Here is a 25,138-nt window from a genome sequence, read left to right on the forward strand (position 1 = left end):
GTTTCCTGTCTTGTTCCATTTCTAGAGGCTGAGTTCAGTTTTGTGGTTCAACACATGGATATGACTAGGCTAAACTGGGATTTAATTCTTAGCTTTCTTATATTTCAGTCATGGTCTAAGATCTTACTCTGTGTTATTATTTGGTGGCACAACCCGAACTACTCAGTTTAATTTGTCCTACATCTAAATTTATCTCCATACATGAATTAAATAAATACCATCTGTGCTGGATAGTGTATACCGGTACTTAGTCCCACATCTACCCCTCTGGACTCTAACTGCATCAGGCCTGAAATCTACATTTCCAAACCCCTCTGTCAGCTGTGCTCCCATTAGGCTCTGGCAGCAGCACTGGCAGGAGTGGAGGTTCCTGCTTGGCTGCAGCAAACTCCAGCAGCATCAGTGAGAAATGGGGGTTTGTGGGCACCTTTAAACTTTTGTTCCTTGAGCCCTTCATTTTTTTTTTTTTTCAGCCCTTCATTTGGTAAACAATTGCTAGAATTACATCCCTCTTGAATGAAACACCTGGAGTAGTTTCCTGAGTAGACACTCACTAACAGCCCACCAAATTCAAAATTTACATAACTCATGGGCCAGGATGGGGAGCTATTCTATGAAATATTCATTCATCTATTCATTCAACAAATTTTTAGTGAGCACCTACTATGGACCAGATGCTGTTCTAGGTACTAGAGATATAGCAGGAAACAACATAGACAAAAATCCTTGTCCTCAAGGAGCTTACATTCTAGTGAAGGAGAGGCAATACTCAGGACAAGCAGATAAAACACATAGTGTGTAACACAAGTGCTAAGGAGAAAAAAAGTGAGCACGGACAAGGATATGAAGTGTTGGAGAAGGGTTGAAATTTTAGATATGCAAGTCACTAAGGTGATTTTTGGGGGAAAACCCCAACGAGGTAAGGGAGCTAGTAGTTACTCACATAACTGTAGGAAGAGCATTCCAGGTGAGGGAAGATATGTGAAAGGGTCCTAAGGAGGAAGTCTCCTTGGTATGTTCCTATGTGGAACAGAACAGACAAAGGGGAGGATATGTGAGAGATGAGGCGGGTCGGCCATGAGAGCCTTGTTGGCTATGATAAAGGTTTTAGACACTGCAGTAATTCTGAGCAGAGTAACACCATCTGACTTACCTGTGAACAGGGTCACTGTGTCAACAATAGACTGCAAGGGGCAAAAGTAGAAGTAACAGGGGAAACGGCTAAGAAGCTCCTGCAATAATCCAAGTGAAACTGAATGATCGCTGGGACCAAAGTGCTAGCACTACTCGGAGGACACAAAGCAAATTCTGAATATATTTTGAATTCCTATCTGGTCCTTAAAAAGTCAGGGTCTGGGCTGGGCGCAGTGGCTCATGCCTATAATCCCAGCACTTTGGGAGGCCAAGGCAGTCAGATCACGAGGCCAGGAGTTCAAGACCAGCTTGGCCAACACTGTGAAACCCTGTCTCTACTAAAAATACAAAAATTAGCTAGGCATGGTGGTACATGCCTCTAACCCCAACTACTCAGGAGGCTGAAGCAAGAGAATTGCTTGAACCAGGACCTGGGAAGTGGAGGTTGCAGTGAGCCAAGATCACACCACTGCACTCCAGTCTAGGCTGCACAGCGAGACTCCATCTCAAAAAAAAACAAAACAAAACAAAAAAAAGTCAGGGGCTGGTCCCAGAATCTCCCTGGAAATCATACAACAGAAACTTCGATGGGACTCCTACCAGGTGTAAGAATAGAATGAATATTATAGAATTATTTAATTATCTTTGTCTAAAGCCATTACATTGTTTATATTTTTATATTTAGCCAAATATAAGAATATAAAGGCTTTAGCCATTATATATATGAATATAAAGAATATAATGGCTTTAGCCAAAGATAATTATATAATTACAAATTAACATTGTCCAATAGTTATTATAGGGGAAAACTAATGTATAACATGCCAGTTATAAAATTTTTAATATTTTTATATAAATATTATAGAAACAGTATAGAAATATCTAAGTACCTACAAATTCAGTTTTTATTAAACTAATCAAGTTAGAGAAAAAATATTACCTTCTTAACTGTATTTCCAAGAGAATAATTATCAAAATGTAAATTTTCTAGAGAGCCAATGAAGAAATTTAGAACTAGAAAAAATCTGCGAGTCCCCTTCCCTTCATTTTTGGACTAAGGTAATAAAGCCCAGACATAAATGAAGCCTGGTGATTCTTCAAGCACCAAAACATATTTCAGGTTATATGCAATGGCTCATGCCTGTATCCTAACACTTTGGGAGACTGAGGTGGGGGGATCAATTGAATTCTGGAGTTTGAGACCAGCCTGGGCAAAGTAGGGAGACCCGGCCTCTACAAAAAATTTAAAAAATTAACCAGGCATGGTGGTGCATATTTATGGTCCCAGCTACTTGGGAAGCTGAGGTGGGAGGGCACTCGGGCCTGGGAGGTAGATGCTTCAGTGAACCATGATCACGCCACTGCACTCCAGCCTCGGTGACAGAGTGAATCTTGTCTCAAAAAAAAAAAAAAAAAAAATTCAATACTGTAATGGAAATATTTCTAGAATATATTTTTATTTCCCTATCTTCTTAAAACAGAGACTTCTGAACATATTTCTTCTTTGCCTTGGTAACTGTGGTCTCTCTAAAGAGCAACTATATCCAGCCCAGGTGTGATGCTGGACTTTGCTAACTGCTGCCTCCACTAGGCAGCCCTAACAATCTCTACTCATCTTGCTCCCAGCTGATGGTGTCTGCTCTAAACGATAGGCTGGAAAACAGTTAAGAACCATACATCAGTTGTGGTGCAGGAGCTTTATAACAATTAGTGTCAGCACTTGAAAACTGATTTTGCTTGCTCTCAGTGTTGGGCTGTGTTTTGAAGAGCTAATATTGCCTCCAAATGGATGGATAAGTGATATAAGCATATTGCTTTAGAAAAAAATTCTACCCCCAAATGTAACTGATCACTTTACAGAAAGTGTAGTTTTAAATTATTAAAAGCAAAATTAATTATCTGAAAAAATATTAACACCATAAACATCACTACATGAAAATGCAAACTGCCACAGTAATGCTTATGTCTCAAATAACAGCTTACACGTATAAACAGTAAAGTAATAAGCTGTAATAAAAAGGCACTTCATCTCTTCAAAACCGGCTATCCCACCAAAATTCTCCAGTAAGTTAACATGAACCAAATTTTTGGTCCCTTAGTACTAGCATTCTACCAAAATCAGTTTAATTTTTAAAGTTAATAATAAAAACATTTTATTGTATTGGAAAGATTCTAAAAACACAAAAAACCATAAGTCAAGATAGCAAATGACTCATATATAAGCACTCAGTCAGGATAGTAAGTCTCCCTTAGCAATTAAAGAGCAAATAGAGGAACTCAACAGAGAATACAAAGTAAAAAGGTTGGGGACCTTTAAGGAGATGCTGGAATTCCTGCCAAGCTGCATGTTCATGGCCACAAGTCAACAGTTTGCCCTCCCTCCCTGTGTCCCCACAGCTGCTCATTGCAGTTACAGGTGGGTCCCTGTGGGGTTGCCTACAGTCCTAGTTTTAACAGCCCAGAGATCTGTGTGGTTGGTTCTTAGCTGCTTCTGCTACTCTCAAAAAGAAAGAGTTGGCAAGAACCTCACCAAAATTAAACAATAGTTTTAGAAGGAGGCAGCACTAAAGATAAAGGCTTGAGAAGGGATTTTTTTCTTCCTTTAAAGACAAGGTCTTGCTCTGTCCCTGAAGAGGCTGGAGTACAATGGTGCAATCACCACTTACTGCAGCCTCAACCTCCTAGGCTCAAGCTATCCTCCCACTCTCAGCCTCCCAAGTAGCTAGGACTACGCAATCATGCCACCACACCCGCCTAATTTTTTAATTTTTTGTAGAGGTGGGGTCTTACTAGGTTACCCAGGTTGGTCTCAAACTCCTGGCCTCAAGTGATCCTCCCATCTTGGCCTCCCAAAGTGCCAGGATTATAGGCATGACCCACGATGCCTAATAGGGAAAGGATTTTTAAAAAAATTTCAGGGTTACTTTCTTATTTTACACTAGATGTTTCCTCTATTAAAACCTGAAATGTTTAGCTTATTACAAATGCATGTACTATTAATATACAAATAAGTATTCAAAAATCACTAACTCCCTGCCCTTTACTCCCACAAAAATCCTTTCTCAAAACAAAACTCTACAAATGTTAGCCCATTCCCACACCTCTGTCAAAACACCTTCCAAAGTAGATACTTTACATTTTTTTGACAACACTTAAACACAAGTTGTATATCATTTCCTATCCTGGTACTATAAGCTTCTCTAGGTCAAGGAACTTACTCAATTTTGCATTCTCTAAACCCCTGGCACCACTGCTTCATATCACAGCTATTTAGTGTCTGCTAAATGAACTACTATGGTATCAGATCATGGCACCTCCAATTCACTAATGAGAAAATTCAACTTTTTAACACAGCAATAACATTTCTGCCTCCAGGAATATTGTTATTTTCACAAGAGAAGGAAATTCAGTGATTCAGTGCCTGCCATCTGCCCCAGAAGTCCGCTATTTCTGACAAGTCCTAGTGTGCACATGAGCCAATCAGGCTGCAGCTGCCTTTTTTAACAGGCATGGATGGAAGAATGAGAAAGGTCACTAAAGCAGAGTCCTTGTGTAACTCGCTAGGCATCATCCATAGGAAATTTGCTTCCTCTTCAGTCTTCTTAAAATCCTGTGAAGTTAAAACATGCTTTCAAGTCATTGTTTCTTCCTCCTGTTCCTTGACCCATTTATGCTGGAGGTTGCAAATTGTTTTGTGTGAAAAATCAGACCTTGGTGATGACCTTGAGCACTAGCATATAAATAACTCCTACAAGCCTAGTGTTCCAGTAATGGAACACTGGGCATAACTGGGTTAAACTTTGGATAGTCCAACTTGCCAGGTTACCTGGTTGTTTACAAAGCCTTTCACAGTACAAAAACTTGATTAACCCTAATTGCCTGCTGACGTCTACGGTTATTTCCTTTTCTCAGACCATTTCTTTTGAGACAAGGTCTTGCTCTGTCATCCAGACTGGAGTACAGTGGCTCAAACATGGCTCATTTGTAGTCAGATTCAAGTAATCTTCCTGTCTCAAACACCTGAGTAGCTGAGACTACAGGTACATGCCACCACACTCAACTAATTTTTGTACTTTTTGTAGAGACAGGGTTTTGTCATGTTGCCCAGGATGGTCTCTAACTCCTAGGCTCAAGCAATCCACCTGCCTTGGCCTCCTAAAGTGCTGGGATTACAGGCAGGAGCCACCACGCCCGGCTCTCAGACCACTTCTTGAAGGCACCTTAGAGTTCCATAAAACTTGTGTCTTGACATTCAGTGTGATACTGTTTGTCACAAATTCAATTCTACAAGTCACATCTCTTCGTCTGCCTTCATGAGTCAAAACTACTTACTAGCTGGGTATGGTGGTACATGCCTGTACCAGTAGTCCCAGCTACTTGGGAGGCTAAGATGGGAAGATAGCTTGAGCCCAGGAGTTGGAGGCTGTAATGTGCTACGATGATCATATCTGTGAATGGCCACTGCATTTCGGTCTCGGGGACATAGAAAGACTCATCTAAAAAAAAAAATTACCTGCTAGAACACAAAATAAATGGTAGAAAGAACACCACAGCAGAATAAACATACGACTCAGAAATGCCCAGTCTAGCACTCAGTGGCTGGGAACCCTTGCAGAGAAGTGCACAAGTGCTCTCAGAGGGGACCTGCCTGCCTGTCACTGGCTCAGTGTGCACACCCTCTGAGCACGTCATAAGAGTCATGGGCTAGAAATGTACTACCATGGGGGAAAAAAAGAATAGACTACCATGAACTGTCACTCTTTTTAGGAAAGCATTTCACAGAACATGGCAGTATGCAGAATATTATTGGAGGGGAATAAATACAGGCTCTGAGTGGTATTCTGAAATTCTTTCAATGAAGGATAATAACTAAGAGCTTGGACTACAAAGGCATATATAACACTGTAAGATTCAACTACAGACTGCCTCAAGTTTCCAAACTCAGTTTCTTTAGAAATTTGTTAGGCATTATCCATGGGAAATTTGTCATTTTAGAAAGTCCGCACCAGAACAGGAGCATCATGTTTAAAATTCCTTACCAAGTAAGTAGCCCAGGTAAAAATCAACTTTTAAAAACTTAGCTGTATTTCTGCCAATGTACAAAAGAATACCCCCCAAATCCAGAAATAGATACAGTTTGTTAATCAATTCTTGCTGCTGCAATTTTCTCAAAACAAAAAAATACAAAAGCAAACTATCTGAATTCATAACGAGCAGCACACATTCAGGCCTGAGGCTTTAAGAGCGTGGTCAACACCTCAGTAGTCTAAAGACATCTCCAGATGCTTTAGTCTCCCAAGACACAGCTGGAGATTCTAACTGTGCCACCCCTTCTGCAACATGGGGTGGATGAAGGACAGGGAGAATGGCGGTGGTAGAGACCTCTCCATGACTCTCTACCTCCAACTCCTCTTACTCCACTGCACCCAGTTCCTCTACCTTCTGTATCTTGGGGGCAGGGAGGATGGAGAACAGTTTACTCTCACAAATATACTAACTCAGAAAAAAAAACCACTTTAAGTATTAGAAAACTTTTCTTAATCCAAGCAAAGTCAATTATCATTAGTCTATGATGCTGTTTGTAGCAGCAAAAAAAAATAAAACAACCCAAAATGTAGACAAATATGGAAACAACTAAATAAATTACCGTGTATCCATGCAATAAACTACTAGATAACCATTAAAAGAATGCAGCAGATCTATGTGTACTTAGATATATTCAAAATATTTTCAGTGAAAAGAGCAAAGTGCAAAACGATGTCTAAAATATACCACCATTTGAGTTTTTTTAATGTGGATGGGGAAATACATGCTTCACACACATAGAATGTTTCTGTAAAAATACAAAAGAAACTGGGAATAATAGTGGCCTACAGAAGAGACTGAGGAACTAGGGTTTCCATAAAAAGAAATATACTCTTTTTTGATATTTAAAAATTTTTTTTTACTATGTACACGTATCCCTGTTTAAAATGTTTTAGGCCGGGCGCAGTGGCTCACACCTGTCCTCCCAGCACTTTGGGAGGCTGAGGCCAGTGGATAACCTGAGATCAGGAGTTCAAGACCAGCCTGACCAACATGTTGAAACCTCGCCTCTACTAAAAACACAAAAATTAGCCAGGAATGGTGGTTCATGCCTGTAATCCCAGCTACTTGGGAGACTGAGGCAAGAGAATCACTTCAACCCAGGAGGCAGAGGTTGCGGTGAGCCAAGATCATGCCATTGCACTCCAGCCTGAACAACAGCAAAAGTTTGTCTCAAAAATAAATAAACAAAATGTTTTAGCGTACTTAAGTCTGTGATTATCATTTAAAAAAATAAAGCAACAGAAGAAAAAGTAATGCCTATTAAAAGCAATTTCATTTTTCTTAACTATTTCTCAAGTCTTTGTGGCACAATTTGAATTCAGTAAAACAGGAGAGAGTGGAGGGACTGGGAGTTTGGAGAGGTCCCTTCAACCTTCCTCCTTTAAAATTACAGTAACTTTCAATTGGCCATAATGCTAAAAAAAATCCACTTGCTTCTCCAACAAAAATGCAAAATCCCTTAAATGTTTGGCTCCACTGTAACCAACACTTAAAAGATACAAATATATTAGCAAGCCTGTGACTAAAGTTCAATTACATTTTATATGCTAATATGAAATGCTTATCATATTTTTTTATGAGTCAACAGTTTTATATGATTATTTTGTTTCTAAACTAACAAAGAACTTCAGAATTACTAAAGCATCCAAATTACCTAAACTCACTCCAGGCAAGCATCAGTTCAGTAAAAAAATAAAGGGTTTCCCCCTCCACAGCTTCCAAATTCCCAATCGTTCTCCATTTCCAAGCACGATGAGGGGCAGGGGCAAGGGAGATGGCAGGCAAAGCCTAAGCCTGTCCAACCCTCTTCAAACTCTGTAGATGCCTCCTCCTGGTTTCGGGGATCTCAGGTCCTCATATGGATATAGCCATCATCAGCACTCCCACATTAAGTGCACTGATTCCATTAACAACGGTGGGAGGCAAGTGGCTCCACTGGCTTGATTCTGAAGCTCAACCTGTGGCTCATGCACCTGCAAATAACAACAGGCTCTCATCAGTCACACAGGGCAAAGGAAGTGGAGCTGCCCCACCCCACACCCACACAAAATCAGACTGCTGACAGCCTCTTTGTAACGACTGCCACAAAAAGTAAAGCAAATGCCCTGCAACTGGATTTTTACTAATGGAAATGCATTTGTCGAGGATCCAAAGACGCTCAGTTATCTTGGAAAAAAAGTTATAAGTTAACATGATCTTCAAAAATGAAGATGAGGAAAGGAATTCTGCCAACTTAAAACATTCATCAGTGACTCACGCCTATAATCCCAGCACTTTGGGAGGCCAAGGCGGGTGGATCTCTTGACCAGGAGGTCAAGAGATCGAGACCATCCTGGTCAACAAGGTGAAACCCCGTCTCTACTAAAAAAAAATACAAAAATTAGCTGGGCATGGTGGCGCGTGCCTGTAGTGCCAGCTACTCAGGAGGCTGAGGCAGGAGAATTGCTTGAACCCAGGAGGCGGAGGTTGCGGTGAGCCGAGATCATGCCATTGCACTCCAGCCTGGGTAACAAGAGCGAAACTCCATCTCAAAAAAAAAAAAAATCATCAAAATAGATACCTGAAGCAGCAAAATATGACAAAATACCAGTTTCTCATTTTTTAAAATCCTGAACATTCAGAACTAAAACACTGTAAAAAAAAAAAAAAAAAAAAAAGTGTCCAGGGATAGGGAAAAAATATTTCTCAACCATTTATAAGTTGGTTATTTATTTATTCATACTTCCATTTACATACACATATTTGCCAGGTTCTCAGTACCAGGGATGTCATGGTGATTAAAAGACAGCCACAGTCCCTGCCTTCAGAGTTTACAACAGTAAATGAACACAAGCAATAATGCACTGCTGTATAGTTTATCTCTCCCACAAGGAACAATTGGTTCACAGGTTTTAACAGAGTGGCTTTAAAGCATTTTATGATAAAATTAAAATGTTAAAATGAGCTAAAAATAAAATATTTCATATAGTGAAAAGTGTCACTAAGAAAAATCAAACAATGATGAGAAAAAAGTGCCTCTGGAATGGAGGTAAGGATGTCTAGGGAAGGCTTCACTGAGCAGAACCCTCCATGATTAAAAGGAACTAAGTGTAACAAACTCGATGTCCAGCCAGCTGGGCAGTATGGCTCACGCCTGTAATCCCAGCACTTTCAGAGGCTGAAGCGGCTGGAATGTTTGAGCTCAGGAGTTTGAGACCAGCCTCGACAACGTGGCGAAACCCCATCTCTACTAAAATACAAAAAAAATAGCTGAGCGTGGTGGTGCACGTCTATGGTCCCAGCTACTTGGGAGGCTGACATGGGAGGATCTCTTGAGCCCAGGAGGCGGAGGTTGTAGTGATCACACCACTGTACTCCATGTACTCCAGCCTGGGTGAAGCGCAAGATCCTGTCACACACACACAAAAAAACTTGATATCCTTGGAACGGAAAGAAGACCTTCGTGAGAAAGTAAGTGGAAAAGTGGTAGAGGTGGGCAGGGAACAAGAAACAAAGAGTACTGCAGACCACACAAGGAGTTTGGATTTTATTCTAACTACTATGGAAAGCTACTGACAGGCTCTAAGCCTGGAAATGATGAGATGAGATCTCATTAAACATAATCATTTCTTGTTTAGAACATAATACATTTTCAAATAGAAATAACATTATAAGTGGATATGTTGCAACATTACTTCCGTGCCTTCATTCAGCTATAATTTATTTAGTGTCTACTCTGTGCTAGGTTGTGTGCAAGGTACTGACTAGGAATAAAACAGTGTCTCTGACCTTGAGCTCATAGTCTAGTAGAGATGAGAAACACTGAACAAATAATTACAATTGTAATATTTATAAGAGTGAAATATGTAAAATGCTGTGAGTGCCCAGAGTCAAGGATGGTGAATCCAATCTGAGAGAGTCCAGGAGGAAAGTCTTCAGAGAAGCCCTGGGCCTTACAGGACAAGCAGAGATTTCTTTAGGAGAGCATTCCCCCCGCACCCAAGCCTCTGAGAGAATACAAGAAAATTTGGGGCCTACCAGAGACTCTGCCTTTTAAAGTATTTATGGGCCAGGTGCAAGGGCTCATGCCTGTAATCCCAGTGCTTTGGGAAACTGAGGTAGGAGGATCACTTGAGGCCAGGAGTTCGAGACCAGCCTGGGCAACAGAGCAAGACTCTAAGAAAAAATTTTTAATAAAATTTTTGTTTTTGTTTTTGTTTTTGAGATGGAGTCTCCCTCTGTTGCCCAGGCTGGACTGCAGTGGCACGATCTTGGCTCACTGCAGCTTCTGCTTCCCAGAGTCCAGGGATTCTCCTGCCTCAGCCTCTCAAGTAGCTGGGATTACAGGCACGTGCCACCATGCCCAGCTAATTTTTGTACTTTTATTAGAGACGGGGTTTCATTATGTTGGCCAGGCTGGTCTCAAACTCCTGACCTCAGGTGATTCACCCACCTCAGCCTCCCAAAGTGCTGGGATTACAGGTGTGAGCCACTGTGCCCAGCCCCCAAATTTTTTAATGTCAACCTTTTTTGCAGCCATTTTAATCCCCCTCAACTACAAGCTTTTATCAAAATTTTGAAAAAATTCCAAATACTCTCCACTTAGATTCAAAAATTACAAATTTCCAGATTTTCTTTTCCATATACACAAAGATTTATACACACATACACACATTTTATGAGCCATTTGAAAATGCTGAGGACATCATACCTCACCCTCTAAACTCTTCAGCTTGCATCTCCTAAGAATAAGCACATTCTCCTTTATGTATAACTACAATACCATTATCACACCTAAAAAACAAAATCAACAATTCCTTAATATCATCTATTATCAAGTACCTCTTTTTGTAATTTTAAGTACAAAGGACTTTGCTAAGAATTTTATTGAAGGAATGTGTTTTAATAAACTGGTTAGATTTATTATTACTTGATTGTATTTTTACATTTTTAAAATGCAATAATACTTTATAAAATTTAAGTTAAGGAATCTTTCCTTGGCAAGATTCATCAATGGCACAGGCACGGTGGCTCATGCCTGTAATCCCAGCACTGTGGGAGGCCAAGGCAGGCAGGCAGATAATTTGAGGTCAGGAGTTCAAGACCAGCCTGACCAACATGGTGAAATCCCATCTAAAAATACAAAAATTAGCCAGGTGTGGTGGTGCATGCCTGTCTGTAATCCCAGCTACTCGGGAGACTGAGGCAGGAGAATCCTTTGACCTGCAAGGGGGAAGTTGCACTAAGCCAAAGTCGTACCACCTGTATGTCAGCCTGGGTGACAGAGTAAGACTCTGTTTCAAATATAAACTAATTAATTAAAAATAAATTAAAAAAATAAAAATTTAAAATATATTAAATGAATAGTTGTGGGCCAGGCATAGTGACTCATGCCTATAAATCCAGTACTCTGGGAGGCTGAGGTGGGTGGATCACTTGAGATCATGAGTTCAAGACCAGCCTGGCCAACATGGAGAAACCCCCATCGCTACTAAAAATACAAAAAATTAGCCAGGCATGGTGGTGCATGCCTGTAGTCCCAGCTACTTGGGAGGCTGAGGCCAGAGAATCACTAGAACCCAGGAGGCAGAGGCTCCAGTGAGCCAAGATCAAGCCACAGGACTCCAGTCTGGGCAATAGAGCGAGACTTGGTCTCAAAATAATAATAATAATTTTGGTAATCAAATATAGCAAAAAGTGTGACAGTGGTCCATGCAAGACTGACACTTCGAAAGCACTGCCTTAGCAGAACACCCTAAGCAGAGGGAATGTGGCAGGAAAGGATTTACAGGAGAGTGGGTGGGCAGTGGGAGAGGGGGATAAGCTGGACAAATGGACTGGGCATGAGCTCTTCAAGGATTCTGCATGCCTTCCTGAGGAGTTTGGACTTTACTCAGCCAGTTGTGGGATTTTATGCGACTAAAATCAAGTTTGTTTAAAAAGTTCTACTTCGCCACAGTGTAGCTGGATGGATGGGAGAGGTGGGGAAAATAGAGGGACTATTTGGAAGCAACAGAACAAGGTTTGTATTTTTCACTGTAAATATGTAAAGATTTTAGTTTTACGGGTTGAATAAGCCTACTATATTAATAAATTAACAAAACAAAAACAGTAAAAATAAATGAAGTTTATCTTGAAAGTGCTCATGTTGGTAGAAATGCAGATTTCAAGAAAGATAGTCAAGCAGAAACTTAAGTAAAATTTTTTTTAAACAGAGTCTCACTCTGTCGCCCAGGCTGGAGTGCAGTGGTGCCATCTCATCTCGCTGAAACCCCCACCTCCCAGGTTCAAGTGATTCTCCTGCCCCAGCCTCCCAAGTAGCTGGGATTACAGGCACGTGCCACCATGCCCGGATAATTTTTTATTAAAATTGATGTGGTTTCGCTGTGTTGGCCAGGTTGGTCTCAAACTCCTGGTCTCAAGTGATTCGCCCACCTCAGCCTCCCAAAATGCTGGGATTACAGGCGTGAGCTACCGCTCCCGGCCAGAGACATAAGTAAATTTTGAAAGAAGCCCTTCAGCACTTTCGATGTCTCAGCATTTGACAAAGTTGATTCTTTAATACCTAGCTTCGACTGGGCGCAGTGGGTCACGCCTGTAATCCCAGCACTTTGGGAGGCCGAGGCTGGCGGATCACGAGGTCAAGAGTCAAGACCATCCTGGCCAACATAATGAAACCCCGTCTCTACTAAAAATACAAAAATTAGCTGGGCGTGGTGGCATGTGCCTGTAGTCCCAGCTACTCGGGAGGCTGAGGCAGGAAAATTGCTTGAACCTGGGAGGCAGAAGTTGTAGTGAGCTGAGATCTTGCCACTGCACTCTGGCCTGGCGCCAGGCGACAAAGCAACACTCTATCTCAAAAAAAAAAAACAAGCAAAAAAAAAAAACCTAGCTTGGGTTTCCAAGGTGTCTTTCATTTTCCTTGGCAGGATTCATCACTGGCACTAATTTTACGTCTATCAGTCACAATTAAAATTTAAATTTCCGCCGGGCGCGGTGGCTCACGCCTGTAATCCCAGCACTTTGGGAGGCCGAGGCGGGTAGATCACGAGGTCAAGAGATCGAGACCATCCTGGTCAACATGGTGAAACCCTGTCTCTAATAAAAATACAAAAAATTAGCTGGGCATGGTGGCGCGTGCCTGTAATCCCAGCTACTCAGGAGGCTGAGGCAGGAGAATTGCCTGAACCCAGGAGGCGGAGGTTGCAGTGAGCTGAGATTGCGCCATTGCACTCCAGCCTGGTTAACAAGAGTGAAACTCCGTCTCAAAAAAAAAAAAAAATTTAAATTTCCTAAGGAAAGAAGTGGGGTACAGAACAGATAAAATGGTTTAAAACTTAAGCATAACCTCAAAGCAGTACTGACAGTAACTCTAGGGCGCTCCATTTATGCAGAATCCACAGGGAAGGCTGCCCCAAGAACCAGCCGCCAGCCCTGCCTGGGAGGAGGGAGAAGCAGAGAACGTCCAACTACTCGGCTGCGGACAGGATGCTGGCCCTTCACACCCTGCCCACCACCTCCCTCCCTGACCACTAGGAGGACTCTCATTTTATTTATTTTACTTATTGGGCTTTTTAGAAAGATTTCATTTAAATAGAAGGTTCCACAACTTCAAAAATGTTTGAAAACCAAGGAGTCACAACTGTATACTCTAAGTCTGAGGTTGGTAATCCAAGAATAAGACCTCGAGTTCCACAGGAAACACCATTGCTGAAGAACAATGTAAAGAAAGCGAACTGGAAAAAACAGGCCTACTAGAGGACTGGCGTCCTTGGGGTAGAAAGAGAAATTCTATTTTGGACCTGTGGATTCTGAGGTGCCAGTGTGGCATCCAACTTGGAAGCCCAGTGGGAAGGATTGTAGGGATCTTAGGGGAGCACAGGGGCTAGACAAACTCTAAATGTGGGCAACTTCATTGAGAGAGATGCAAAAGGAAAAAAGGGAGGGTCTTAAAAGGTCACAGAAGAAGGCAAAGGTCTGCCTCAAGACAGGGCTGTCCGGAGAACCTGAATTCTCCTCCAAGGTAATCTATACCCAGGAGCAGAGAGAGGCACTGGCTGGAACGTTGCAGGCGGCTTATGGGGCTACAGAAAGGAAAGAGGGAAAGAACAAAGTAGATTGGTTAGGGAGCAACTGAAGGATTAAACAGTTGGTCCAGGCCTGATGGGGCTGGAATTCTCGGAGAAAATGAAGGCCACAGTGAGATAAAAGACAAGGCACAGGGAGAACAGGGAAGCCTCTCAAGGAGGCTGTAGAGAAAGAATACCATTACCAGAACCCAACATCTCACCAGCAGACTATTCCGGAAAGCACTCAGCCAAAAAGTCGACAGGTAAAAACAGGAGTAAATGTCAATGGCTAGGGGAGGAGCTGGGGTGGGCGCAGTTGTGCCTTACTGCCCTGAGTCTCGCTGCAGGAATCACGCAGCCCTCCTCAAGCACTTGCTGCAGAAACAGGAGACTCTCCCTAGAATGGGAGGCCAGAAGAGCCCAACCAGCCCTCTGCATCCCTTGTCATAACCATTCCTGAGAATGGAGCCTGGCAACAAAGAAAGTCATGTGAAGCTCTTCTCTGTTGATTGAGGAGCCCAACTGAATACTTACCGGAAAACTGGGTACATAATGCCTAAGAGAAGATCTAAGCCCGTTTACCAATTTGTATACGGTGTTATTCGTATTAACAATAATGAAAACTATGTATGTTTTAAATGCAACTATAACTTGATTGAGAACTGGAAAGCCAACATTAAAAGAAAGATAAAATTAAAATAAATACTAATTACATTAAGAGGTCAAGGGGTTCAGATGTTTTAATACCATCATAAACGCCTATAACAACAATAATACACCCAAAGTTTCTCAAATTTCTATCTTTAGCCAGACTACCCAACCCTGCTCATTTTGCTCAATGATAAAAAATGAAGGCCAGGCTGGGCACAGTGGCTCATGCCTGCAATCCCAGCACTTTGGGAAGCTGAGGCTAGAGAATCAATTGAGGCCAGGAGTTTGAGACCAGCCTGGGCAACACTGAGAGACCCCCATCTCTACAAAAAATGTCTTAAAGACCTGGCACAGTGGCTCATGCCTGTAATCCCAGCACTTTGGGAGGCCAAGGCGGGTGGATCACCTGAGGTCAGGAGTTCAAGACCAGCCTAGCCAACATGATCAAACCCTATCTCTACTAAAAATACAAAAAATTAGCCAGGCGTGTGGCAGGCGCCTGTAATCTCAGCTACTCAGGAGGCTGATGCAGAAGAATCGCTTGAACCTGGGAGGTGGAGGTGGCTGAGATCATACCATTGCACTCCAGCCTGGGCAACAAGAGCAAAACTTCATCTCAAAAAAAAAAAAAAAAGTTTTAAAAAATTAGCCAGATGCTATGGCATGCACCTCTCTATTCCTAACTACACAGGAGGCTGAGGCAGGAGAATCGCTTGAGCCCAGGGAGTCCAGCTTAGACAAATGTCCCCTACCCTAACCACTGACTTTTACTACTGTGGCTCTATGCCCTATTAGACAACATCATGCCAAAGAAACTGATACTTTCAGAAAAGCCCTACTAACTCTAGGAAACAACTAACCATTCTTAAAGAATTGAATAGTAATATAAGGCACAAATCAGGCCTCATGACATTCACTCAATTCTTCAGTGATTTCCAGAAAGTCAAAAACATCCTTGCCACCAAGAGAGGGGAATAATTAAGAGATACCCTTCTCCTGGTAACAAACACTATTAGGAAACTCATCCCACATTTACTACATTAATACAGCCATTAAAAATAATAATAGAACACAATAATAAAACGAAAATATACCTCTTTAACCATTCTGAAAGTATGTAACTGCTCAACTCTCTATAATCCTTAACTGTCAACCCTGCTTCCTCTCCAACCATGGACATCTATATTTCACAAATACAGAATTAAAGTGACATAGTAAATCTAAAATATAAAGCATTATCATCAGACTGTGGCAGATAAAAAAATACAAAACAGGCTGGGCGCGGTGGCTCACACCTGTAATCCCAGCACTTTGGGAGGCCGAAGCGGGCGGATCATGAGGAAGAGATCGAGACCATCCTGGCTAACATGGTGAAATCCCGTCTCTACTAAGAATATAAAAATTAGCTGGGCATGGTGGCACGCGCCTGTAGTCCCAGCTACTCGGGAGGCTGAGGTAGGAGAACTGCTTGAACCTGGGAGGCGGAGGTTGCAGTAAGCCGAGGTCTCACCATTGCATTCCAGCCTGGCTGCTGGTGACAGAGCGAGACTCAGTCTCAAAAAAAAAAAAATACAAAACATTAATTATGTGGTATTATTATTATGTCATTAAGTCTTATTAAACATCTACTAGTTTTCTATCAATACAGAAACAAGAGTGAAATGTGGCAAAACCTCAACTAACCAGAACAGCTGGGGATTGAGTCTTTGAATAACCATGTCTTTCAGATAGGCGAAGGCTTATTTACAACTGTGAGCACACAAACTTTTTTGGTTAACTGTTCTGGATGACATGCTTTGACTCAGGTCAACATGATGAATGTCAGTGATCACACCGTAAGATGACATCTTGAGACCCATGAGGCTCTGTCGTTTCCCAACGAGACCTCAGACTCCAGCAACCTTTGCTTTTATACTGCCCTTGTCTTCCCCCCTGCTGTCACATTCTGCTCTGTCTCTTTTGTCCTAATAAGCAAGTGTGCCCAAACTGTATCTACGGATAAGGTACCTGGTTCTCTCAGCTCTGCTGGACACACACGAAGTTCTTCCAAGGGAGGTAAACAAATCCTAGCAAACAGGATTCTGAGACCTGACTTCCACTTTACCTGCTGTGGAAGTCTTTCAAATAATTTACTTCCACACAAAAAAAATTCTGACACATGCTACAACATAGATGAACCTTAAAGACATTATATTAAATGAAATAAGGCAATAACAAAAGGATAAATACTGTATGATTCCACTTCAATAAGGTACCTAGAATAGTCAAAATCACAAAGACAGAAAGTAGAACAGTGGCTGCCTAGGGTGGGAGGAGGGCAGATGGGGAATTACTGTTTCATGGTACCGAGTTCCAGTATGGGAAGATAAAAAAGTTCTAGAGATGGATGGTGGTTGATGCTTACACAATAATGTGAATGTACTTAATGCCACTGAACTGTACACGTAAAAATGGTTAAAATGGTAAAGTTCACACTATATGTATATATCTTACCACAACCATAAATTTGTTGTTTTCTTTTTGTCTTTTTTTTTTTTTGAGACAGACTCTCTCTCTGTCACCCAGGCTGGAGTGCAGTGGCATGATCTCATCTCACTGCAACCTCCACCTCCTGGGTTCAATCAATTATCCTGCCTCAGCCTCCCAAGTAGCTGGGACTACAGGCATCCACCACCATGCCTGGCTAATTTTTGATAAAAAAATTTTTAATTTGATTTCATTTTAAGTTCCAGGATACATGTGCAGGACGTGCAAGTTTGCTACATATAAAATTTTTTATAATAAAAATGTATATCCTTATCATCTATCACTATGTTCTAGACAGGCGATATGCTAAGTGCATTGGTGTGATCACCATCTAACCACTCCAAGAGGGTTATTTTATGACGCAAGTCAAAATGAGCCCAAAAGGTATCTTAAAATTACAATTCCAAATTACCATATACTATTTTTAACACAGAAAAAGCATGTTTTAGAGGAACTGGTCTATAAGAAAGAACACTAGAAAAAACTCAGAGACAGGAAGGCACTCTAGTCTGGGGAGCAAATGGTGAAAAGAAATGAACAACCAGTGGCAACTAACGGGTGGCCTTACCGCGGAGCAAATATTCCATAGTACCACCTCAAATGCTTTTTTAAAAACTCCTCAGGGTACAAAAAATAATAATTTGGAATTCAAATCTGAGTACTCATTGGTTAACACTTTAAATCGAGTATCAGCAAGAAAAACTCCTGAGGCATTTTAGCAATTGCTAAATTTCTCATCCCAGCTCATGTTGTCATTCCAAATGTGTGATTGTCCCACACTTTCAACTGCCAACAAACCACCTTCCATCTCTCATCTAAGATCCTCTCCAAATACCATCTTAGACAGAACTCAACTTTCCCAGATAAACAGATACTGACTCTTAACAACCCTATCTGCCCCACATCAGTTTACTAATTAACCTTTCTCTAGACTAAACAAAAACATCAAAAAAGAACCAATGTACCAGACCAGTATGCCAGTTTAAAAAAAAAAAAAAAAGACCCAATACACACAGCATTGTGCATCATGTTAGAAATGTCACCTAATAGCCTCTCTCTGCACAATGACATGCTTGGCTCACTGAAGTTATTTAACTACTCAAACCACAGAGTTCAACAGGGACTTAAATCATCATTTAACACACATATACAGACTAATTTTTGTGTTTTTATTTATTTTTTTGAGACAGGGCCTCACTATGTCACTTCGGCTAAAGGGGCGTGAACACAGCTCAATGCGACCTCCATCCCCAGGCTCCAGCGATCTACCTGCCTCAGCCTCTTGAGGAGCTGGGACTACAGGCGCACACCACAACACCTGACAATTTTTTTTTTTTTTTTTTAGAGACAGGGCTTCCCTATGTTGTCCAGGCTGGTCTCGAACTTCTGAACTCAAGAGAACTGCCTGCCTTGGTCTTCCAAAGTGGTGAGATTACAGGTATAAGTCACTCTGCTCAGCCTATTTTTTGTTTTTAAATAAATTCCTTGAGTGATTGCCTAAAGACAAAAGAGAGCTAAATAAGGTTATAAACATCCTCTTGAATAAAAGAAAGAATAATTACATACAAGTTTTCAGGTGTCTCTAAGTTACAGAAAAGGGTTTACAATGAAACCATTAAAACTTATGCAGTGAAGTCATATAAGTTTTCTATTAATAACGTGTCGTTGTTCTTATTGTCCCTCCCCCTTTTGAAAAGTTTAAACGTGAATCTGCGGCAACCTGACCACATTCTTTCTTTTTAAATCATTTTCCAGTGAGATTAGTATCCCTTGAAGAATGGGAGACTTCTATCAAAATCCCACTCCCCAAAGTCTAATGGTTCAAAATCTCCCAGGTAACCAAAATCCCCAGACACTTTTATCCCATTAAATAACTATGTATATGCAGAAATACTGTTTTCAAATGCAAAATACCCGTTAGGTAACAAATGCTATATACTAAAAGAAAAATACTTTGCCATAAGAAAGTCGTACCATTTACTCATTACAAATTCTTTTATTTTCATGTAATTATTCTGAAATATTGGTTATCAGCCAAATAATCCCAGAAAGCAAAATTCTGGAAAATTATGAGGAAAAAAATGTAACATTAAAAATACTAAAGAATGTAAAATATCTGTCTAAATAATAGCCTTCTGCTTTTTGGACTGTATTCATTAACTTAACGTGAACATAATATGAAGTCATAATAAAAAGCTAATGAAATTTGTATAGTTCATCTTTTCTACATACTTTAGAGCTAAATGATACCTGCTGCTACACCACCATTCCACAGCTAAACCCAGTCTAGTTATCACTGTGAAAGCAAAAGTATCCTACAGAAGCAGTAGATTATGGATAGGCAAATCATGTTGGGTTGGTTGGTTTGTTTTTTGAGACAGTCTCACTCCATCACCCAGGCTGGAGTGCAGCAGTGCAATCATAGCTCACTGCAACTGCAAACTCCTGGGCTCAAGGGATCCTCCCATCTCATCCTCCTGAGGAGTTGGGACTACAGGGGCCTACCACTGCACCTGGCTAATGTTTTTATTTTTTGTAGAGTCAGGGTCTCCCTTTTCTTTTTTGTCCAGGCTTGTCTAAAACTCCTGGTCTCAAGGGAGCCTCTTGCCTGGCCTCCCAAAGTGCTGGGATTATAGGTGTGAGCCACCATGCCTAGCCAGCAAATTATTTTTAAAGGGAAAAATCTGAGTTTACAATGAAACATATCAAAAAAAGGAAATTCTCTTTCGTTGTATATTTTGTTTTTTATTGTGTATCTCTTTAGTTGCACCTCTTAAAGATTCAACAGATTTTAAATTAAACAGTCTGATCACATAAAAGAAATCTTAAAAGAGCCACATAAGCCAGGCGCCGTGGCTCACGCCTGTAATCCCAACACTTTGGGAGGCCGAGGCGGGTGGATCACGAGGTCAAGAGATCGAGATCATCCTGGTCAACAGGTGAAACCCTGTCTCTACTAAAAATACAAAAAATTAGCTAGGCATGGTGGCGCGTGCCTGTAATCTCAGCTACTCAGGAGGCTGAGGCAGGAGAATTGCCTGAACCCAGGAGGCGGAGGTTGTGGTGAGCTGAGATAGCGCCATTGCACTCCAGCCTGGGTAACAAGAGCGAAACTCCGTCTCAAAAAAAAAAAAAAAGAGCCACACAAAGAAACAACGGATCAGTAATAGCTAAGTCATCAATTACTCTCTTGGTTAATGAGGCTGTGAATCTTGGGTGGAGTGAGCAAATCCAGCATAGTTGCTGGTCAGTCAGTTAGCTGGCTAACTTAACACACAGAAAGAATTACTCAGCGAAATCATTTCACAAAAGAAAACCTTTGAACTTTGTGGACTATTCCCCATAGATCCCTACCACAGGCCTTAGAACATTCCCAACTTTTATCACACAGATATCTTTGCAGTAAAAAACACAAGTCTTTGTTAGGACCTAACAAAATAAGAATTTAGTTAAAACATCTAACCCATCTCCTTTACAGTAGAAACAAGAAAAGGCACAATAAGACATTAGTGAAGGAAATGCAAATTGTTGCAGCATTTGCCTCAGTGGGGAATATTTAAAAATCCACCTTCCTAAACAGAGGTCTAATACAAAAAGGTATCAGTCACGCTGAGATTTTTTTTTAATTGCACCTGACATAAGTTTTAGTTAACCTTCTGTTTTTGCTTTCATTGTTGGACTTTTAATGACTAGACTATCCTGTATATATAAATCAAGTTAACTGCTGTCATTTAAAAGGTTGTTAAAGCTTTATACACACATCCTTAACTTACTTAACTTTAAAAAAACAATTTTCATTCAATTTTCCCAGCAAATTCTAGGCATTAAGAAACTGATTCATCTACTAACAACTTCCTGGGAAAATTCATGATTCACTCTTCAAATCTATTGTCTACAAATATATAGTACCTATATTCCAAAAATGGGAAGTAACAGATTAATACCATGTCTGTGAACATAAAGACTCCCAAGAACTGCAAATCCAAACCAGCAAAGTAATGCCCCTGCTGAAAAGTGACCTTCTAAGAAGTCTCTCAGGACAGAATTTTAAGTTATTCTGGATTATAACCCTAAGAATCATTATATAAGCAAAAGGTCATGGCTAAAACGGCCATAACTCTAAGTTTACATACAAGCTATCCTTAGTTTGTTAGTATTGCCCCTTTAACCCTCAGAAGGGTCCTGTTTTGAGGCAAAACTCATCTGTGGTGACAGAAGTCAAAATTGTGGTTGCCTTGGGCAGGGGGAATGTGTTTACTGAATGGAAAGGATCCAGGGCCTGAAAATGTTCCATATCTTGATCTGAGTGTGGTTATCAGGGCACATACATATATAAAAAGTCACTGATGGAACAAGATGCAGATCCATTCATCCTTCACGCTGAGAAATGGCTCTGAACCCAGGGAGCTCCCTGGATAGGAAGACTGAGGTCTTGGGCATCTTGGTTACTCTGTCAGTGATGCTGGTGAGGATGTAGCAAGGGGACCCCCTGAGGAGTGCTGGTCCTCGGGGATGAGTCTCCTGTGAGTCCAGGGTGCTCTTTGGTTATTTTTTTAAAAAATAAATAAAAAATTAAAAAGTCACTGAATTGTACCTTAAGATCTTTCTGTAGGTTATACCTCAATAAAAAATACACACAATTTTTAAGCACATTGATATACATTGTTAAAAATCTGTTCAAATAAATCATATAAAACCATTCTGGATCTAGCTATGAAGATGTTTTTTCCAAATGAATTTTAATAAAGACACACGTTGCAAGGACCTTTCAAAATACACACTGTGTCACAACGTGAAAAAAAAGAAAATATATATATATACACTGTGATTTCTAAGAATCTTTCAGTTAAAAAAGCCGCCGAATTTTCCAACTGAAAGACTCCCCAAAAAAATGATCTGTTTATCTTAATGTTGCAAATAAGGAAAATCAAAGCTACAATGGATAAGAAAAGTACCCAAGATGAGGCAGTTAGTCTATGACAATGGTAATAACAGAACTGTTTCCTGATCTCTGGCCACTCCCGTTCGCACCAGGCCGTTACTTGACATCGCAAAAAAATCTGAACTCTGAATCTACCTATGGCCTACGATTCAATAAATGCCTCAAAACGCTAGTCAACAGGCCTCAAAGTGTACGCATGAGGACACACTAATCTTCCTTCATCCTCTCAAGCCAGTTGACAAATTAATGATTACATGTTCAGGCATTTTACCTAGATGCAATAAAATTTAAGTATGACATCTTAGAAAATGTGGTTCAAGAGAAAATATACGCGGGGATTGACAAAATCCATCTTACTTCCTTTCAAATCTCTTTGAGGTTCACTTGGTTCTCAAACACAGATCACTGCTAACAGGACTCAAAAACATCTCCTGGGACCATCAACCAGTGCTGCTTCGGACGACCCGCTGGGAACACCCCCACCTGACCTGAGCGTCCACTACTCCTTGAGCACAAGCTCTAGGGGTGACCTGTGCCTGCCAGTTTAGTTTTAGACCCAACAGGAACAGCTGACATCTTGTGAAAAACTTAGCATTAACGTACATCCTTTCCGCGGGAATTTATTTCTGTTCGCACAAGACGTTTCTGCTCCGCACAGAGCAGGCCTTGCTTCCCAGGACGCCGCTCGCTCTTCCACAGCCTCCTTTTCAGCGTGCAAAATCCGACTTTAGAACAGAAATCGAAACGGCCGCGGACCTCCCGGCGGAAGGTCGGGCGCTGCCCGGGTCGGCGCGGGGTCGGGCAGCGGTGCCCGGCGGGCCACGGCGCGGGGGAGGCCCGCTCACTTCACAACGGCGGCCGGGAGCCACCGGTTGCGGCGGCCGCTAGACGCTCAGCCACCGCGCGGCGGCCGCCCGGGCCCTCCGAAGTTCCGACCGGCCGCGCGCCCGGCCCCAGCTGCGGGTTCGCGCCCCGCCCGGAGCGAGCCCGGGGGGCGGGTCCGCGGGGGCTCGGCGGGCGGAGCGCGGGGAGGGGCGCGCGGCGGGCCCGGAGCGCCGGGGAACTTGGGCGCCAGCCACTGCCGCCGCCCGGCCACTTTCCTTTCACGCCTCCCGCGAGCTGATGCGCGCTGCACTGCGCTGCCCGCCAGGGGCTGACGGCCGCCGCCGCTCTCTGCCGCGGCGAGGCGCCCAGGCGCGCCCCTGCAGCCGGCCGGCCGGCGCGCGGGACCGCGGGGCCGCGCGCGGGCGCCGCGTTCCCCCCCCCGCCCCGCCCCCGCCCCCAACGTGCCGCCGCCGCCGCCGCCCGTTGGCGCCTCAGCCCGCGCGCCCGCCGGCGTCCGACGATTTTCCGTTGGCAAAGTTGCGCCGCCGCTTCGAAGGGGACGCGGTGCGGTCCCCCGCCCCGGCGCCTCCGCCGCCCCTCCAGGCCGCCGCGCGGGAAGGCCCAGCCGGCGGCCCCGCTTTTTTACCTGCCGGGAGTTTTCGCGCGCGCGCTCGCTCAATCGCTCGCTTTTCCCCCTCTCGCGCTCGTTTTCTTTCTTTCTTTCTTTTCGCTTCCCCGCGCGGGCGCTTTTTCCTCTCGCGCTGCCCGCGCTCGCCCGCTCGCGCCCTCCTTCCTGCTGGGTTCGGCGGAGCGGGGCGGCCGGCAGCTCTCCCCGCCCCCCTCCACCCGCGCTCCGGCGGAGGCGGCGGCGGCGGCGGCGGCGCTCCGCGCTCCGACTCATTCCAATATGGCACGGACGCAGGGCGCATGCGCCCGCGCCCCCCCCACCCCCAGCTCCGCGGTCCTCCCGGCAGCCCGCGCCCCTCGCGCCGCGCCCGTGGAACCCCCGGGCCCGGCCGCCCCGCTCCCGCCCGAGCTCCCTCCCGGCTGGGGCCGCGCGGGAGGCGAGGCTCCGCGGGCTGGTGTGTTGGGGGTCCGGCACCGCTGGCCACCCACACCCCCAGCCAGCCACTCGGCGCGGACGGCCCCGAGGCCGTGGCGCAGGACACGCGGCGGCCACTCGGGCCCCCGACGGCGCGGTGGCTCCGAGCGGAACGGCCCGGAAGAGGAGACGCACCGCCGGGAACCCAGTGCCTGCCCTGGCCCGGCCCCGACCCGGGAGGGAAGGAACCCGGCGCCTCACCTCGGGTTGTGGACGTGGTGGCGGGGAGCCTAGAGGGGTCCGCAGGTCGGACCTGGCGTACCGGCCGGGCAAAGCGCGCCGCTGTCGTCCGCACGTGACCGGCTTGGGCAAGATGGCATGAGCTGAGGGGCGGCCGGATCCCAGATGGGCGCGTGCTGCCGCCGCCGCCGCAGGGGCTGTGCCCGTTTGCCTGCCCCACGTCGGGGATCGGGCGCGCCCTCTGAGACCTGGAAAGACACCCAAGTGCCCCCTATCTGCGAAGTCCGGCTCGGGCCTTTCGGCGCCCCCGATATCCCTAGGCTTCCGCAGGAGGCGCCCTGTAAATCTTGTCTTCCTGCAGCGAGGGGCACAGGACAGCTGCGAATTGGGACGAAAGAGCCCGGAGCCCCGAGAAGGATAAGAACCTCGAAGACCGCTGCAAGTCTGCCCCGCAGCCCGAGGTGACCGCGGGCGGTTACGTTGCCCGAGCTCGCCCCCTCCTCTCAAGGACAGGTGCCCGTGGAACACACACCCGCCCACCTGCTCCAGAAAGTTCCCTCCCAGAGGGAGTTCCCGCGCCACCGAGACCCGGGAGCTCCCGGTCAGACTCCCAGGCCCTGAAAGGAGTTCTCGGACAAGGTT

At 43.8% G+C, this 25,138-nt stretch overlaps 1 protein-coding gene across 4 annotated transcripts in view; it reads right to left on the reverse strand.

Annotated features, from left to right (window-relative positions):
• SFMBT1 (Scm like with four mbt domains 1) overlaps positions 1-24,123 on the reverse strand; it is a 143,231-nt gene extending 119,108 nt beyond the window's left edge. For 3 of the 4 annotated variants that reach the window (XM_021671640.2, XM_021671637.2, XM_064367203.1), the window contains exons 1-2: positions 23,861-23,935; positions 7,877-8,195 (exon numbers count right to left, since the gene is read on the reverse strand). The gene's annotated coding sequence lies outside the window, so the exon portion shown is untranslated. Of the gene's footprint in view, positions 1-7,876; positions 8,196-23,860 lie in introns of all 4 variants that reach the window. The other variant, XM_021671636.2, reaches the window with a different exon arrangement.
• Positions 24,124-25,138: the final 1,015 nt, after the last annotated feature.

Source organism: Aotus nancymaae, unplaced genomic scaffold (assembly GCF_030222135.1).
Source record: "Aotus nancymaae isolate 86718 unplaced genomic scaffold, 86718_ANA_hifiasm-v0.15.2.pri h1tg000067l, whole genome shotgun sequence".
Taxonomy (NCBI): Eukaryota; Metazoa; Chordata; class Mammalia; order Primates; family Aotidae; genus Aotus; species Aotus nancymaae.